The sequence below is a fragment of the Chanodichthys erythropterus genome, chromosome 20 (genome assembly GCF_024489055.1).
Source record: "Chanodichthys erythropterus isolate Z2021 chromosome 20, ASM2448905v1, whole genome shotgun sequence".
Taxonomy (NCBI): domain Eukaryota; kingdom Metazoa; phylum Chordata; class Actinopteri; order Cypriniformes; family Xenocyprididae; genus Chanodichthys; species Chanodichthys erythropterus.
The window spans coordinates 9,722,251-9,739,712 of record NC_090240.1 but is presented as its reverse complement, the minus strand read 5'-3'; the positions used below and the strand labels follow the sequence as shown (position 1 = coordinate 9,739,712).

The window sequence follows — 17,462 nt, the reverse complement described above, 5'->3', positions numbered from 1 at the left end:
ACAAGGCGGCCTGACAGAAGCTATATATTTTACTTCATAACTTGTTAAATATGGATTTTTTTTTTTTACACAAATGCATCACTTTTATAAACTGCCATTATAAAGCTCGGATGCGTCATGATATGTATTAATATTTCTCAGATTGTGTTCATCATAAAGAAGAAAGTCACATACACCTAGGATGGCTTGAGGGTGAGTAAAACTTGGGTTGATTTTCATTTGAAAGTGAACATAATATATAATTGTTTTCATTATTTCCATATTTGTAATGCCTTAACTAATATTGACTAACAATGAGCAATACGTTTGTTAAAGTATTATCTTTGTTAACCTTAGCTGATAAAAATACAACTGTTCATTGTTAGTTCATGTTAGCTCAGGTCCATTAAATAATATTAACAGATGCAACTTTTGATTTTAATAATTTATAAGTAAATGTTGAAATCAACAGAATAGAGTGCCTCAGGGATGACGCGTTTTTGTAGGCAAAACCCGGATGCGAGTTAGCATTTTAGGACTTCCGGTTCCAACGTCGTAAAGTCTATGGGTTTTTTGAATGGGTTTTTGCTAAATCGCCTGAAATAAGGTCTGTGGTAAACAAAGCCTCTAAATACTTTCACGTTTTGATCTATGACATAAAACACACCAGTTATAACCCGCTTGTGATTTTTTAAACTTTTACTGTGTCTGAAAATCGGCGGTTGCTAACAAATTGCTAAAAGGGACTACTTCCTTTGGTGGGGACTTTAGACGTCATCATTAAAAACGGGACATTTGGACAGCATTTCTCATGAAAAAGTGGATAAGTATTCATACACAGCGCAGATCATAATCAGTGAGCATGTTTTTAAATAGAGTTGTTTTCTAAATAAAGTTTGAGGACCCTTAGTGGTGACGACGTTGATCCACGACCATGGTGTCTTGTAGTCCGTTTATAGCCTACTGTTAGCCTTTTATATCTGACGACTTTATTTAGGCTTCAAAATCTATACATGTTGTGTTAACTTGTAAAGATTATCTTGATAGACAAAATATGTAAGTGTCATAACCCTTTGTTAAACACAGAGCTTATTTTCTGCGCTTTTCCAAAAGTCTATGGGAAAAATGCATAGGCTTTCAACCAAGGGAACCCTTGCGCCGCTAACTTCCGGGTTGGCCTGTGTGTGTGGCAAGCAGTCTGCCCTGTTCGTCTCATGTGTTGTTGTTGGCTTTTTTTTTTTAGCTATTTTCACTTCATTTTTCACTTCAAGCTTCTCTTTGGACCTACACGGTTTTCCGACTTTCCCTCACTGTCACCCTGGCCCATTTCTGATCGTTTTGTGGCAAGATGCTCGCTGGAAAAGCCCTATCGCTGGATTCGTCCGATTGTCCCCGGCTTCCTGGATGCGCCCGCGCGCCCCATTCCTCCCCGGATTCACGGTGGAGGAGTCAATCACGGCGTTCTCCGTCAACTGAACCGAGGTCATCCTTTGCCTTGCGAGGCCCCGCCGATCAGAATGGGATTAATTGACGTTCGCTCCCTGGTCAACAAAACTTTTATCCTGCACGACGTTTTTACTACAAAGGATATGGATTTTATATTTTTGACGGAAACCTGGGTTAAAGAGGGTGACTCTAGTCCCTTTTCTGAACTTGTTCCTCAGGATTACACGTTTAATAATTGCCCAAGGAAAACTGGACGCGGAGGACTTGCAGGACTTTCAATATCTGATATTGAAATCGTTGAAACTTGTTTTTCTGACCACAAACTGGTTCTTTTCTCCTCTCATTTTCCCGATCCAGTAGTTGCCACACCCTCAGGGACTCGTTTAAATCGTTATTTCTACACTCAGTCATGTGAGAGATTTGCAGCCTTTTATGAAAGAACTGATTCACATGTGTTTGATGTATCATCTCCTGTGCTGGATGTAAATAGACTTTTTTATTCTTTTAATCAAAAATATTTGTCTACTCTGGATCTTATTGCTCCGTTAAAGCCTAAACGTATTGTTACTAGACCCCAGCCTTGGTTAAATGCTTCAACTAGATGCCTCAGAAAGGCTTGTAGAAGAGCAGAGCGAAAATGGTGTAAGGATAAGTTACAGGTCTCATATGAAATGTGGAGAGATTCCTTATATGTTTACCAGAGAGCTGTCAAGGCCACCAAGTCCAAATATCTATCTGAATTTATTGGTGACAATTTACATAGACCCAATAGACCCTCTTCTCTGTCATTGATTCTGTACTTTGTCCCCCTGTCAACACTTTTCCTGATGCTTCTGTTTCACTGTGTGAACAATTTTGTACCTTTTTTAATGAGAAAACCATTCAACTTAGATCCAACCTGCCCTTGGTAAACTCCATTCAACCTGAGAGCTCAAGCAGTCCGATGTTGTGGAGTGATTTTCAGCCTGTTTCCTTTGAATCCTGTAGAGCCGTTGTTGAAAGTCTAAGATCAACTTCATGTTCTCTCGATATTATTCCATCTAGATTTCTAAAACAGATTTTCAGTACAGTTGGACATGATCTTTTAACTATTTTTAATACCAGTCTAACTACTGGGGTTGTTCCTGACTGCCTAAAAACAGCTACAGTAACTCCATTATTAAAGAGGCCCAATCTTGATTCTTCAAACTTTAATAACTTTAGGCCTATATCTAACCTGCAATTTCTCTCCAAGATTCTGGAGAAAATTGTATTGACCCAGCTTCAGTCCCATTTGTCATCAAATAATATTCTTGAAAAATTTCAATCGGGTTTTAAGTCTCAACAAAGCACTGAAACTGCACTTTTAAAAGTTGTACATGATTTTTTACTAGAAACTGATAAGGCAATACCGTAGCTCTGGTGCTACTAGACTTAAGCTCTGCTTTTGATATGGTTGACCACAACATCTTGATCTCCAGGTTGAAGAGCTGTGTTGGTCTACAAGGGAAGGTATTGAATTGGTTTCAATCTTTTTTTAACTAACAAAAGCTTTAGTGTTTCTATTGGCCAGCATGGTTCGTCATCACACCCACTCGCTTGTGGGGTGCCACAGGGCTCAATTCTTGCTCCTATTTAATTTCTATATTCATGTTGCCAATGGGTGCTTTCTTTGAGAAATATGGAGTGTCATTCCACCTTTATGCGGACGATACTCAGCTGTATTTTCCCTTGCAGCATAAAAGTATGTTTTAGCTCCTCTGTTGAATTGTATAAGTGAATTACAAACATGGTTGAAGCAGAATCTCTTAGTGTTAAATGAGAACAAAACTGAAATCATGCTGTTTGGCTCCAAGTCATATGAAGACTTTGCCCCTCACTTCGGTCATCTCTCTTCCTACTTTACACCTTGTGCCAAAAATCTTGGTGTCCTTTTTGATTGCAACCTGGGTTTTGAGAAACAAATTAGTGCAGTGGTCAAATCATGTTTCTTCCACTTACGGCGTTTATCAAAAATCAAATCTGTACTCTCTGTTAAACAGTTTGAACAGATTATTCACTTGTTTGTTCTATCTCGTCTAGATTACTGTAACTCACTTTACTGTGGTATAAGTCAGTCTTCTGTAGTGCACTTACAGATGGTCCAAAATGCTGCTGCGAGATTGATTTCAAGGTTTCAGCAAGGTTCGACCACATCTCACCCATTCTTATTTCACTAAATTGGTTACCAGTAAAATTTAGAATTAGTTTTAAAATTTTAACTTTTGTTTACAAATCCTTGCATAATCAAGCCCCACCTTATCTCTATCTATAAACCAAATAGGTCCCTAAGATCCAGTAATCTTGGTCTCCTCACTGTTCCTAGATCTAGGCTCCATTGCAGAGGTGATCGAGCCTTCGCTGTTGCTGGTCCTAAACAATTTACCAGCTTCTATTAGAGCTGCACCATCTCTGTCTGTATTTAAATTCCAGATTAAAAATGATTTTATGTCAATAGCTTTTATCTAGCCATGTTTAATCGTATTATGTTGTATTGTTAGGTGATGTTTCAATGTTTTGTTGTTTCTTATTCATTTTATTTTACTTGTATTGTACAGCACTTTGGATCAACTAGTAGTTCTGTGAAAGTGCTTTATAAAGAAAGAAAGAAAGAAAGAAAGAAAGAAAGATTAACTTCTAAATGCTTTAGAAGTATTTGTAATTGTTAGTTCATGTTAACTAATGTGGTAGTAAGCTACAAACGCAACCTTATTGTAAAGTGCTACCATTTTTTCCACATTGCTGTAATTAGAATGAGTTTTTTTCTTACAGGCTACAAACAATTGGGGGAAGTGGCTTAGGTGTCATGAAAATAATATCATAATGCATAAAACATGCTTTATTTTCTTTATAAGAAATGTCATTTCATATTTTTAGTCTTATGAGTTTGGGTTGAAATGGCTGATGGCTGCAGGTCTTGGACTCTCTCTCTCTCTTTTTGAATCACTAATTGTTTGGGTTGAGCACAGAAGCGTGGTAATTTGATTCTGGCCTTTCTCATCACTTATTTGCATGCATAGCTCTGTTTTATGGAGGGAGACAAATCTCTGTTTCACCAAACACTTAGTGCAGTAAAACATAGCACTAGGCTCTTTGTGGCTTGGCAAAGTACACAGTCTTTGAGACCACCCACAAAAACAAGACATAAACCATAACATCACTGTAAATTGTTTTCAATTATTCAGAGAAACAGTTGCCAGTCATTTATACAATAAAGATGCACATTCATTTATGCCAATGTGTTCATTTGCTGAGGTGGATTTTTTTTTCCATTATAGATGAGGGTTTAATTGGATACCATTATTGATTAAATGGATCTCAAATACTTGACTTAATTTTTTTTTTGGTATAATGTCTGCTAATCTATATAATCGAACTTTGTCCCAGACTACAAAAAATAAATACATTTACATTAAAAATAATATCAACTCAAATCATTATGTCCGTTTATATCTTTATTGGATAATTAGCAGCATAATACGCTGGATAATGTACAGTCAGCTGCTACTTATCACAAAATAAAAATATTTGAAGCTGTTTTACTGTTTGCTCTACAACTCTAATATTATACTTGGCAGCCCCCATAAGTGCATGACAGTCATGTGTCTCTTTAGATCTTTATCATCATTATGCCATTCAAAACCATGCAGGTAAAAATGTCAGTAGCATTACAGAAATGTCAGTAGCATTAAGGAAGTAGTGGGTGTTTGTAGTAGTTAGTTTCATGTTGCTGAGAGATTCCCCTGTATTGTGCATTGTGGCATGCTTCTCTCTTCCTGTATTTATAACTTGATAACTGACAATTGTTTTTAATTACACATTAAGATTTTAAGTTAAAATTTCTATTAATGCATAAGGGAAAGTAATGCACATTTCAAATTTGTTGCAGTGCACTTAAATAATCCTGCATTGTGACAAACACATTTTTAAATGTTCATATATTCTATACTCTATTTTTAAAATATGAGCTCACAAAAATTAGAAGAATGTTGTTATAAAACAGCAGCATTTTTCAGGCCAAAAGGAAGACGCTGGACTCTGGAAAACATGCAAAAATGTAAATGACTGTACAACTATACAACAGTAAATCGCCCAACCCCTGTCACTATCTCGCCTATTAAGTTGCCTTTCCAACCCACTTTACCAGAAAAGCTGGACTTAGAACACAAAATAGACTAGACAGAGGGGCGGTGTGTGATTCTCATGTGAGATAAAAATACTGAGGTTACAAGTCTGTTCTAGTGATCTAATATTAGCTGTATGCATATTATTTGCCTTAACAATGCCTTTTCAAACTATATTTAGGAACAATACTTTCTAAAGCTTCGTGCTGTTTGTACAAGCTGTCGCCTTGTGTCAAGTCAAACTGCTGCTTTCTATCTGTAAAAGTTCATATATTCAATTGTTTTCCCTTTTCTTTCAGGAGACAAAGGAGGAAATACAGTACAGAGCTTTAAAATGAATGTGGTTTTAAAAAATATAGATAAGATATTAGTAGATACTAAGGAGATCTCAAATGTGTTTAGAGATATTTCACATTCAATCCAATATTCGCACATATATATTCAATCTACCGATAAACTGGACTCTATTCTTTAGACATTCATATGCGCCCAACAACACATTCAGGTGAGAAACTTGAAAAATAGGGTACGTTTACTTAGGGTACGTTTACGCGACAACGATGTACCAACAATGGAAAACGTTTTTTCATTGCGTTTTTTGCGTACAGATGACAATGTTGTCAAAACAATCCCAGTTCACACGATTCTGCGAAAATGACTAAAAACGCTGTATTATGCATGCCAGGCCAGTAGTTGGCATCGTCACTTTGTCAAAAAACACTATGTGCCAATAGACTGAATACATAATACGCATGCGCATGATGTCACCGTAGTGTTGCACGATATACCGGTACTAGAAAGGTATCGCGAAACCCTGCTTTTAAAAACGGTCCGGTTCTTCATTTTATTAGTACCTGTACTTTGAGTTCCAGCTGTATTTCCTAATGTGCGACAGCAGGGGGCAGTGTGCGTGCAGCGTGTTGCTTCTAAGGCAAATTGAGTGCGTGTTTATTCCTCTCAACTGTGCAACAGCTTTTATGGTGACGAAACGAGAGGTATGTTTGCAAATACAGGTGCTCTTGCAGACCGTCCACAAATTGTTGAGAAAGCAGATGCACAAAGCGAAATATGGCATTATTTTACTTACATTGCCGACAGTCAGGGCAAGCCCACGGACACCACAAAGCCGGTCTGCAAAAGATGTTACAAAATAACGCAAGCGAAGGGAGTCAAAAGCATCTTGCCGACAAACATCCCGATTTGTACAAAGAATTTAAAGAGCGACAGGTTAGTGAATGTGATACCAGCGTTATGTTTATGCTCTCAAAAATTAAATGAGTGTTATTTATGTTACTCATGCAAGCAGATCTCCGCAAAGAGGTGTATTATTGAGTCTTAGTTTAATAAGTGATGTCTGGTTGCAAAAATAAAATTAATTTAAAAATATATGAATATAAGGGTATATACAGTTATTTTAAACCAATTTATGCTTTAATAACATTGCTCTAATTATTTACAGTAATATAATTTTTACAATAATCTTACTGTCAAAAACACCTACATATATATATAAAAAGCGTAACGGCAAATAATTTACAATTTTATTGAGCATTAAAATAATAAAATATATATTAAATCTAACTCTAACTTCATGGAAATGAAGCTCAAATCCAGAATTATCAGCCTGCACACTGGTGAAGAAAGAAGTTCTGTCATATGTTATTTATTTACTTTTCCTGCTGTTTTAGGTTTTTGCCGTAGTATCGTTTAAGTATCGGTATCGTGATATTTAAGTTGGGTATCGTATCGAAGTCAAAATTTTGGTGGTATGAAAACACTATGTCACCGTTTTCACAAATTCGCACAAATTTCAAAAGTTTACGATTTCAGGACCCCAAAATGACATTGTTGTGTAAATGTAATAAAAATAATAAAAAGTTTTCTGTTTTAGTTGAGAGCTATGTTGTGTAAAGGCCCCTTAGATTGCAAAAATATTTGCAAACATATTAAAATACATAAATAAATAAATATTATTGTTGTTGATTTTATTATTGTTATTATTATATTCATATATGTATATTTGTAGTTCAATAATTTAGAAATTACTGTGTCAAAAATAGAACAAATAGTTTAAATAACACAATAGATGTAGAAAAATTGGTTTTGCATATTGCATATCAGACAATTAAAAATAAAAATAATTGATTTTACTATCAGTTGTGACAAAAATTATAATTGTCTTTTTTTTCTAATGGGTTATCCTTCTGGTTCTGATGGGAAATGTTCATTTTGCTGGTTATGAGCTGCACTTTATTAGATTAAGTCAAATCAAATCAAGTAATTTCAGCTTTTGCAAGGAAATAACAATGTGCATCTGGTCAATAATTGCCAAATGGTGCTCACTCAAGAAAGAGTTTGCCCATCAGTTGTGCTGCCTCAGACCATTGCCAGGGGTGAATGACAGGACTAGAATGAGGAAGGGAGGAAGGGAGAGACGGATGAGGGGGAGGAAACCCGGCCAGCATTTGCGGGTCTTCCCCTGCTGGTCTGCTCCACCTACGCAAGCTGCTCGGAGAACACAACTTTCAAACAGACTGCTTTGCATTCCACCTGCTGATGAAAGTGTGAATCATTCACCTCAACAAAAGGGGATGATTTTTGTCTATAAATGTGCACCCTTTGGGCTGTGCAACACGCGTTTATCCACCTCGTACATATCATGCATGACAAACTGTGAAACAATAACTGGAAATAATTGACTCATTCTCTGAGTTGCTCAAGATCATTTTTTGTTCACTAATTTAAAAAGATTTAGCTTTAAAATAAGTTAAAATCAGCTTGAAAAAAAAAAAAAAATGACAGGCCAATTTCAAGATGTGCCATAAAACACAGGCCGCAAACTGTAAAGCAGCACAAGTCACACCTCATCTGAGAACGGCTGCTGTGCTCGCCTCCCTCAGCTTCTATTTTTCTTGCATTTCAATGGAAAAAGCATCACTGACTATTTAAGTTGTGGCAGGACGACTTTTTCGTAAAAGCAAAGGGGCCTCAGCGGTGTGCAGGAAACTCTTTCAAAGTAACTGCCTAGCCGCAGGCACGTCTGAGCTTGCACAGCAGCAGTGCACGCCGTCCTCCTCCAGAAAAGCCTGCTGCGCGGTCTGTGCAAAGGCACACGCTTGAGGAGACACATGTTAGAAGCGTACTTACACCCACACGGAGAGAAGACTACAGACAGCAGACACACAGCAACTGTTGCGCTAGTTTCCTTCCTACACAGTGCAATATCAAGTGTGTAAGTCATGAGTGAAGCGATTTAGATTTTATTACCGTGCAAAAGAGAGGGCATGAGAAATCATAGACTATTAATTATAAATTAAAGGATGCCTAGGCTAATTATATCACTTATGCAGATAATTATGTCATTTATACAGCCTAAACTACACCCAGGGTTGCCAGGTTTTCACAACAAAACCCGCCCAATTGCTACTCAAAACTAGCCCAATGGCGTTTCATTCTCCCGGTAAAAATTGGTAAAATCCACGTTTTTGTCGGGGTTCCCCTAGTTAAATTCTCATTCCAGGGACTAAATATGATGTTATTTGGGGTTGCTTCAACCCACGGACATGAAAAAGAACCGGCGGCAACATAGATCTAGTACGCTGCTGCTGAATTGCTGGTGCTGTAGATTATTGCTGTTGTTGAAGATTATTGCTGCTACTGCTGCAGAGCAAGGACAGGAACTTGCTTCTGCCAATACATATTCCGATATACTGTTGCGAGAAAGACATACTGTAGTGCTGCTGCACAATTAGCATATATCAATAACCCATAGCAGATCTATACAGGTGGAGCTGGGGATGGTGGAGGGTTTTATTGAGCGTTCACACCTGAAGCGAATGAAGTGTTAAGCACGAGTGATTTACATGTTAAGTCAATGCAAAGACGTGATAGACATCCTGCGGCGCAATTCGTGCGAATGAGGTGGCGCGAAAGAAACAGGAATAAAAAGGATCTTGCTTGGAAGAAAGTGAGTGAGTGAGTGAGTTGTAAAAAACGCTCTTTACTCAATTTGAGCTATATATACATATTGAGACTGCCAAACGGCAGAAGCCCCTCACATGACGTGAATTTGCATCTGTTGTGAAGTGAATTTCACGCGCGAATGGAGCAAGTAAACTCAAAATGTTCAAGCGTCCAATTCGCGCAAGTCGCGTCTGGTGTAAACGCCCCATTAGAGGAACTCTGAAGTGCGCTACAAACTGCTACAGAGAATGTAACCAGCCATTTAAATGTGTGAGCAACAAGCTCATTGGCTGCAGAAGTGACATTGGCCAATCAGCTTGTGCCAAGTAGTTAATGCTGTAATTATAATCAGCTTACATTAAGGACCCATCAGCCTGCGCCATCTAGAGTTTCATGACTGAACTATGTATATATAAATCACTATTTTCATTTTTACTTTCACTGTAAAAAATCATGTATTTAAGAAAAATGATAATATAATTATAATAATTGTATTTAAAAGTACAACTGTAAAATTACAATGCTTATATTTACATTACAATGCTAATATTTAATGTGACAAAAATTTAAAATCTAGTCAGAAAGCTTTGAGATTTCGTCATGTATTCTCATTTGGTGGCGTGTTTCATGACATAATGAACACAGTGGCAATGCAAGGCTGTAACCATGTCTTGAACATTGGGAATCAAAGTTTTTTTTGCTTGGGGGGCAGGGGTGTTATTGAGTTATTGGTCTTTTTATTTAAAGGAAATTAATAATTAAAGGTTTACAAGGGATTTAAGGGAATAGCAAAAAAGAAATGTTTACTGTAGTTATGAAGTGATCAATTTAAACTATTTGCAAATAATATTTTTTTTAAATATGCAAACATTCACTCTTATTTGTGTCTAATATGTAAAAAACACAAAACGTTACTTGTCTCATCAAATTCAGTTATGAATTACAATCATGTAATAGCATATTTTCAATTCAAAACAGTGAACTTTCATTAAAAAAAGTTGAGTAGTTTACATCACTGGATATTACTTTCAGTCGCTGAATCTTTCTATAGTTAAACCGTTGTCAAATATTAAATGTTTAGCTATTTATATCTCACCACGCACTCTTTCACTGCTTAAACTAAAGCACTGAGTTGGAATTCTCACTCATCTTCTGTGAACAGTAAGGCCTGCCTTCATTGATTTGATTGGTTATCTCAGTCATTCTGACAGTGACTGCTAAGGCAGACCAGTCTAAAAATGTAACAAACTTTTAGTCATCCTAACAACAAACAGAACAGTGCGCAATAGATTGCGGCAGAGCAGCATGAAATATTGGGGGGTACAATTTGTCCATTTCTAATTTATTGGGGGGGGGGGGGACTTGTCCCCCTCAATGTCTGTGGTGGCTACAGCCTTGTGGTAATGCGAGCCGTGAAGTCTGATTCGTAAAAAAAAATTTTTTTAATGACTTACGAATGAATTGACTCACTCACTCATTCAGAGTTGTTACTGAGTTCATGAATGACTCCTTGACTGAATGAAGAATCACATTTTTTTTTGTTGAAAAAATTTTTTGTTCAGAACCAGGAACAATTTATTGAGATGTGTGCATTGTATGTTCAAATTCATTTAATTTTTCATACATTAGATCCATTTCCTTATCAGTTTTTGTCTGCAGTCCTGATAAGCTTGGGAATTTGCACCATTCTGGTTTCCAACTATTCAATCTTGATAAGATGGTGTTTTACTGACCACTGAATGGAAATATGGGAATACAAACTCTTTGGAGCAGCAAATTCCAGTTTTTTTTTTTTTTTTTTTTTTTTAGAGATTAATATGTAGTCTCCACTCACCTGGTGAAAGTGAGGAAATTTGTAGTGTAATGAATATTGACCAACATTCCATTCAAAGCTAGACCTTCATCTGTCCCTGTTGCATAAATGCAGTTAGATCATGATTGGGGTTTAGGAAAGACTAGCTACTCCTGAATCTATTTTTTCACTACTTGGCTCATGAGTTGTAAAAGCAGTAGATTACTGGGAAGACAGTAAACTAACCCTGTGATTTTCTAGGCAAGCCCAAAAGGCTATAGATTCCTCTGAGAATGAGTTATACCATTATCAGGTAAACTAAGCCAAGAGCTCCAGAGAGAATGTGGGACTAAATTAGGAGTTTTAATTTCTTTAGGGACATCCACAAATTTAGTGTAGGTTTTCAAATGAATCAGAGATACAAAACCGCAAACTAAAATATCAGCATGTTGCACTGAGATGAATATGTTTTGGTGACGACAGCAGAAACAAGAGTGGAAAAACAAGAATGACTGACTTTGTTTGTAAGTAATTTTGCAAAGGTGTAAATGCAGGGGAACAGAAGGAGAACTTCAAAACCCTTTCTCTTCAACTGCCATGACTCATATGGCCCAGTCAGCTAAAATTAAAAATATGTGACAAAATACTTCCAGTCTGTTAAAAATATGATGCCTGTCTAACTGGAAGAGTTGAAATCTCTTACGATGTTGAAATGAGATGAACTTAATCAATGACATATTCAGTCCACAGTTACTGGAAACCTTTAAATTGAAGAAGGTTGAAATTAATATTTAGATAAAATCTGTATTATTATAGCAGTTAGATATTCATCAGCCTATTGAATAGATACAAGTAAAATAAACAATTCAGGGGAAAAATCCAGAGAATGAAAACGTTACTTAACCAGTTCAGATAAATGTGTCAAATAACATTATGATAAGTAGCACAAAAAACAACAGTTGAATAAAACATCTTAAACCAAGCTAGGGTATTTTGCCAGTCCGTTTTAATGGGTTTGGGGGACTTTTTGGCTGGTCAGACTGGGAGACCACCTAGACCCAGTTAGGATCAGCTTGGCTGGTAGACCAGTTAAAGGTGCAATATGAAAGATTTTCTGTCCGCAAGAGGTCGCTAGAGGCCTATTCAAAACAATGGCGTAGCTTGATGACGGCAAGTTTGAGTGCGGAATCTTGGGACATGTGGTCTTCATCTCACAGCCAGAGGAAAAGAATAGGAAGAAATCATGTTCATGGATGCGATTATTAGCGTTACTATAGTATGAAGCAGAGCAGAACAGAGTGTTGTGGGAGCTGATCGAGGTCGCTGGAGCGATTGCGCAACACACGCCTCACGAGCAGCAGAACTTTTATTATGTCACAGTCGCCGACGGCCCTTCCACTTTTTCGGTCATGAGTATGAGGTAATGCAGCTATGTTTAACATATAAGATATATTTGAGTGTGTTGAAAATGATGTTATAACATTACTCTGAGCGTTCGCTAGGCAGCTGCTGTGAGACATTTGTTGCACACTACAGTAAGCTACATTGATTTTAGAATATCATATTAAATGCTGGATGGCTTGTGTTGATAAATGGTATGCAGTTCATTTTAAAACTTATTGTATTATGGAGAAAATGCTGTATTACTGTTACTAAAAACAAAGCTGCATATGATTATGCTATGTTAGCTACTTGACAAAATAGTGTTTTTCTCTGAGGCATGGTAAAGCATGGTACTTGCAAAAAATCAAGAAAATTAGACAATAAGACTAAACGTATTGTGTCTTATATAACAACAATTCATTTTTTGTCTATAAATATCTCAAAACAGTTGTTCCATTGTCTATTAAAACATGTAATATATTAAAGCGTATTTGGCGTTTCCATGGTTTCTACAAAATAAAACCGGAAACCGAGGGTAACGCGGGTATGAAGCAATTGACAGGCGGCGACTCGCATGTCCCGGAGCCTTGGTTAAAATTGCAATTTTCTAATGATTTACAAATAGTTGTAAACATTTGGTTTATATTGTAAGTACTCAAGTGAACAAAATATATAACACTGGCCTAGTGGTTTTTGGATATTTTACTGCAAAATTCTTACATACTGCACCTTTAAGCCATCCTAAACCACCTAAGGCCAGCAAAACTCCTTAAGCACTTTTTCCCAGCATGATATTCTTTGAAATATGCTGTGTAACCATACATTTATATTTTTAAAGACAACAACAAAAAACAAACTTCCAAAAACCACCACTTCCAACCACTTTCTAGGTCTTTCACTGTATTTTAAGTGCAAGCACTTCACATAACAGTATGACTCAGGGTTCACAGTCTGTATAGTTCATTGAAAGAGAATAACAGCACATCTGACAAAACTACCAGACGAAGCCAACAACTTCGACGCAAAGAGGAAAACCACCAAAATGCAGTTAACAGGTACAAACAAAAATAGACTTATCTGTGTATGACAAGTATAACAGAATCGCTCAGCAAGGCTGTGTCTCAAAAACTAGTGAGCTGTTTATCTATCTGTATTTAGCTCACTAAAATCCCTAAACAGAATTATTTTCACGACGTTCGGATCAGCAAACATACATTAATACGGAAGGCATGCTATTTTTTAGTTATGTTTCCTGCACTACTATTCACCTCCGCAATATACTAATGAATTTAATGTCCGAAACACAGCAGTGTAGTACGATTATCGAAAAAATTACTCATAAGAGTCGGTTCTTTTAAAGAATCATAAAGATACAGCGCAAACAATGTAGATTGATTCTCAACGAAAGGAATTTACGAACCGGTTCTTTTGGTGAATCAAAAACACATTTGAATCAGAAGCGATTACTGAATTAATCTGACTCATTTACTTAACCTTAAGTTAATTTCGTCATCATTCACGACTAGAAAATAACTTTTATTGTCTTTTATGTTGTACTTAAGGCTTGTGAGTTACAGACTGGTTGTTCATATGATAACTGTATTCGAGAGAGCATACACGATGAGTTTATTTCATAAAATAAATAACTGAAATATGATACAATTTTGTTTGTTTAGTATTTGTATTTATCATTTAAGAGCTAATTATTGGATTATTATTATTATTGCATTTGTGCAGCCTCTAAAAAAGTATGCGAAGCCTTAAAAAAGTCTACAAATACCTTTTGCAAGAAAACTATTTCACTTATTTTTGTACATATACATGTTAATTTGTTATGCTTTGTTTAAACCTGAAATCATCTCATCACTTGCTAACACTTGCTTGATTTTTAAAAAGACATTTCTTCGTCAAAGTAATAAAAGAATGGCATTCTAAATATGGAACTGTTAAGGAACCGAACTCGTTAAAACGATTCGAAAGAATCATTAAATTCCTTACAATTCCCATCTTTAACTGGACAACATTCTGGGCATCGATACAACAGTACGAAGTCGCATATGAACACGCCGTTTGAACAGTTAGAGGTTTTTTGAGTCGCTGTCGTAAGAAATTATGCATAAAACCTACATGCAGCACAGTACAAAATCACTGCTACTGTTTTAAAGATCGTCAACTCTCTAAAACTCGCTCGTCTCAACATAATAAAAAAAACATTTGCGTTACCTTAATGTCTTGAGGTCTGCAGCACCCTGTTAGTGATTCTGTCTTGTCTTTAAAACACACGCCTAGAGCAAAATCACTCAGAAACTGCTTCAGCGCTTACAAAATTAATAAACAAGCATCGAAGGAAGCAGAACCAGCTTCGTCTGTGAGAAAGCGTTTAGCTGTGTTTGTCCGGCTGAGAACTGACAGTAAAGTGAACACGCCTAACTGTGAGTGACACTCCCATAGAGTCACAGCACCGCCCGCGCTCATGAGTCTGAGCTGAGCGATGCACTTTGATCAGATGGATGTGAGTGAACTCTGTGCTTTTCATCGACTGCATTAACGATAGATAGATAGATAGATAGATAGATAGATAGATAGATAGATAGATAGATAGATAGATAGATAGATAGATAGATAGATAGATAGATAGATAGATAGATAGATAGATAGATAGATAGATAGATAGATAGATAGATAGATAGATAGATAGATAGATAGATAGATAGATAGATAGATAGATAGATGCATGCATGAATGAATGATTCATCAACAGAAACTTATTACATTTTTGGTTACACATCGACAATCAACAGGGTGGTGTGACATTATACTATTAAAAGTGTCATCATTAAATGTCATCATTTTTCAGTTAGGTTTGGCATCTGAGTGATTGTATTTATATCTGTACTTCTATGTAGTGCAATTTTTTAACAGTTGTCATACAATTAAGCTGTAATATATTTGATTGCCAAATGCTTGATTAACTGATACAGGAATTTGTGCTACCAGATTGTAAAAGCTCCAATCAAATCCTTACTTTTCGAAAGGGATTAAGAACCATTTCATTTATTAGGGAGACATGAAACAAAACTGTTTAACTGGTCGGGCTTTTGTGATTGCTCATGGCATTTTTATCAGAATGAAATCAAAAATCTTTGTGTTGTGTATGTTTCACATCAAACACATTAGATGATTTCTCACAATTGCAAGTTACTTTATAACTCGCAATTCTGACTTTTTTCTCACAACTGTGGGTTTATATCTGAGAATTGTGACTTTGTATCACGCAATTGTGAGAAAAAAAGTCAGAATTGTGAGATATAAACTTGCAAGTATGCCTACTGTTTTTATTTGGTGGCTTCCATCATGATAGATAGATAGATAGATAGATAGATAGATAGATACATAGATAGATACATAGATACATAGATGGATAGATAGATGGATAGATACATAGATGGATAGATACATAGATGGATAGATAGATTGATTGATTATGGAAGCCTGTTTCCGCTACTAAATAAAAACAGTAATTGCAACTTTTTTTTCTCACAATTCTGACTTTTTTCTCACAATTCTGAGTTTTTTCTCACAATTCTGAGTTTTTTTCTCACAATTTGAGTTTATATCTCAGAATTGTGACTTTATATCACGCAATTGTGAGAAAAAGTCAGAATTGTGAGATATAAACTCGCAAGTAGGCCTACTGTTTTTATTTGGTGGCTTTCATGATAGATAGATAGATAGATAGATAGATAGATAGATAGATAGATAGATAGATAGATAGATAGATAGATAGATAGATAGATAGATAGATAGATAGATAGATAGATAGATAGATAGATAGATAGATAGATAGATAGATTGATTGATTGATTGATTGATTGATTATGGAAGCCTGTTTCCGCTACTAAATAAAAACAGTAATTGCGACTTTTTTTCTCACAATCGTGAGTTATAAAGTCAAAATCGTGAGGTATAAACTCGCAAGTATGCCTACTGTTTTAATTTAGTGGCTTCCATGATAGATAGATAGATAGATAGATAGATAGATAGATAGATAGATAGATAGATAGATAGATAGATAGATAGATAGATAGATAGATAGATAGATAGATAGATAGATAGATAGATTAATTTGATTGATTGATTATGGAAGCCTGTTTCCGCTACTAAATAAAAACAGTAATTGCGACTTTTTTTCTCACAATTGCAAGTTATAAAGTCAGAATTGCAAGATATAAAGTCACAATTCTGACTTTTTTTCTCACAATTGCGAGTTTATATCTCAGAATTCTGACTTCATATCACGCAATTGTGAGAAAGTCAAAATTGTGAGGTATAAACTCGCAAGTTTTTATTTAGTGGCTTCCATGATAGATAGACTGTATTTGCGATATCAAAACCATTATGAGAATACTATTATGAAATATGAGCCCAGCCAATGTAGTCTGAGTCGAGCAGAAACTGGTCATGAGAGCTGCTGGGAAAACAATGTGACATTCCGTTCCTCACTGGTACTATAATGGGCTGGATTAAAATGACTTGCTGCATTAGTGGCTTTGGCCTAGTCAAAGAAAATACCAACAACAGGAGGATTATTCCTGCGTGCATTGTTTAGGTTCAAACCATTAAATAGATGGAGATCAGCAGATAAAAGTTACCACGTAGTCAACAAATGGTAATACTACCAGTTAAGTTAGCTGAAAAATGGAAACAGAAATACTTGACTGTTCAATTTAACAGTAAAACTGCACATTAGTGACATT

At 36.0% G+C, this 17,462-nt stretch overlaps 1 protein-coding gene across 1 annotated transcript in view; it reads right to left on the bottom strand.

Annotated features, from left to right (window-relative positions):
- Positions 1–15,097, bottom strand: part of dgkaa (diacylglycerol kinase, alpha a) — a 40,530-nt gene extending 25,433 nt beyond the window's left edge. Inside the window, exon 1 of the mRNA XM_067371532.1 lies at positions 14,929–15,097. The gene's annotated coding sequence lies outside the window, so the exon portion shown is untranslated. The remainder of the gene's footprint in view (positions 1–14,928) is intronic.
- Positions 15,098–17,462: the final 2,365 nt, after the last annotated feature.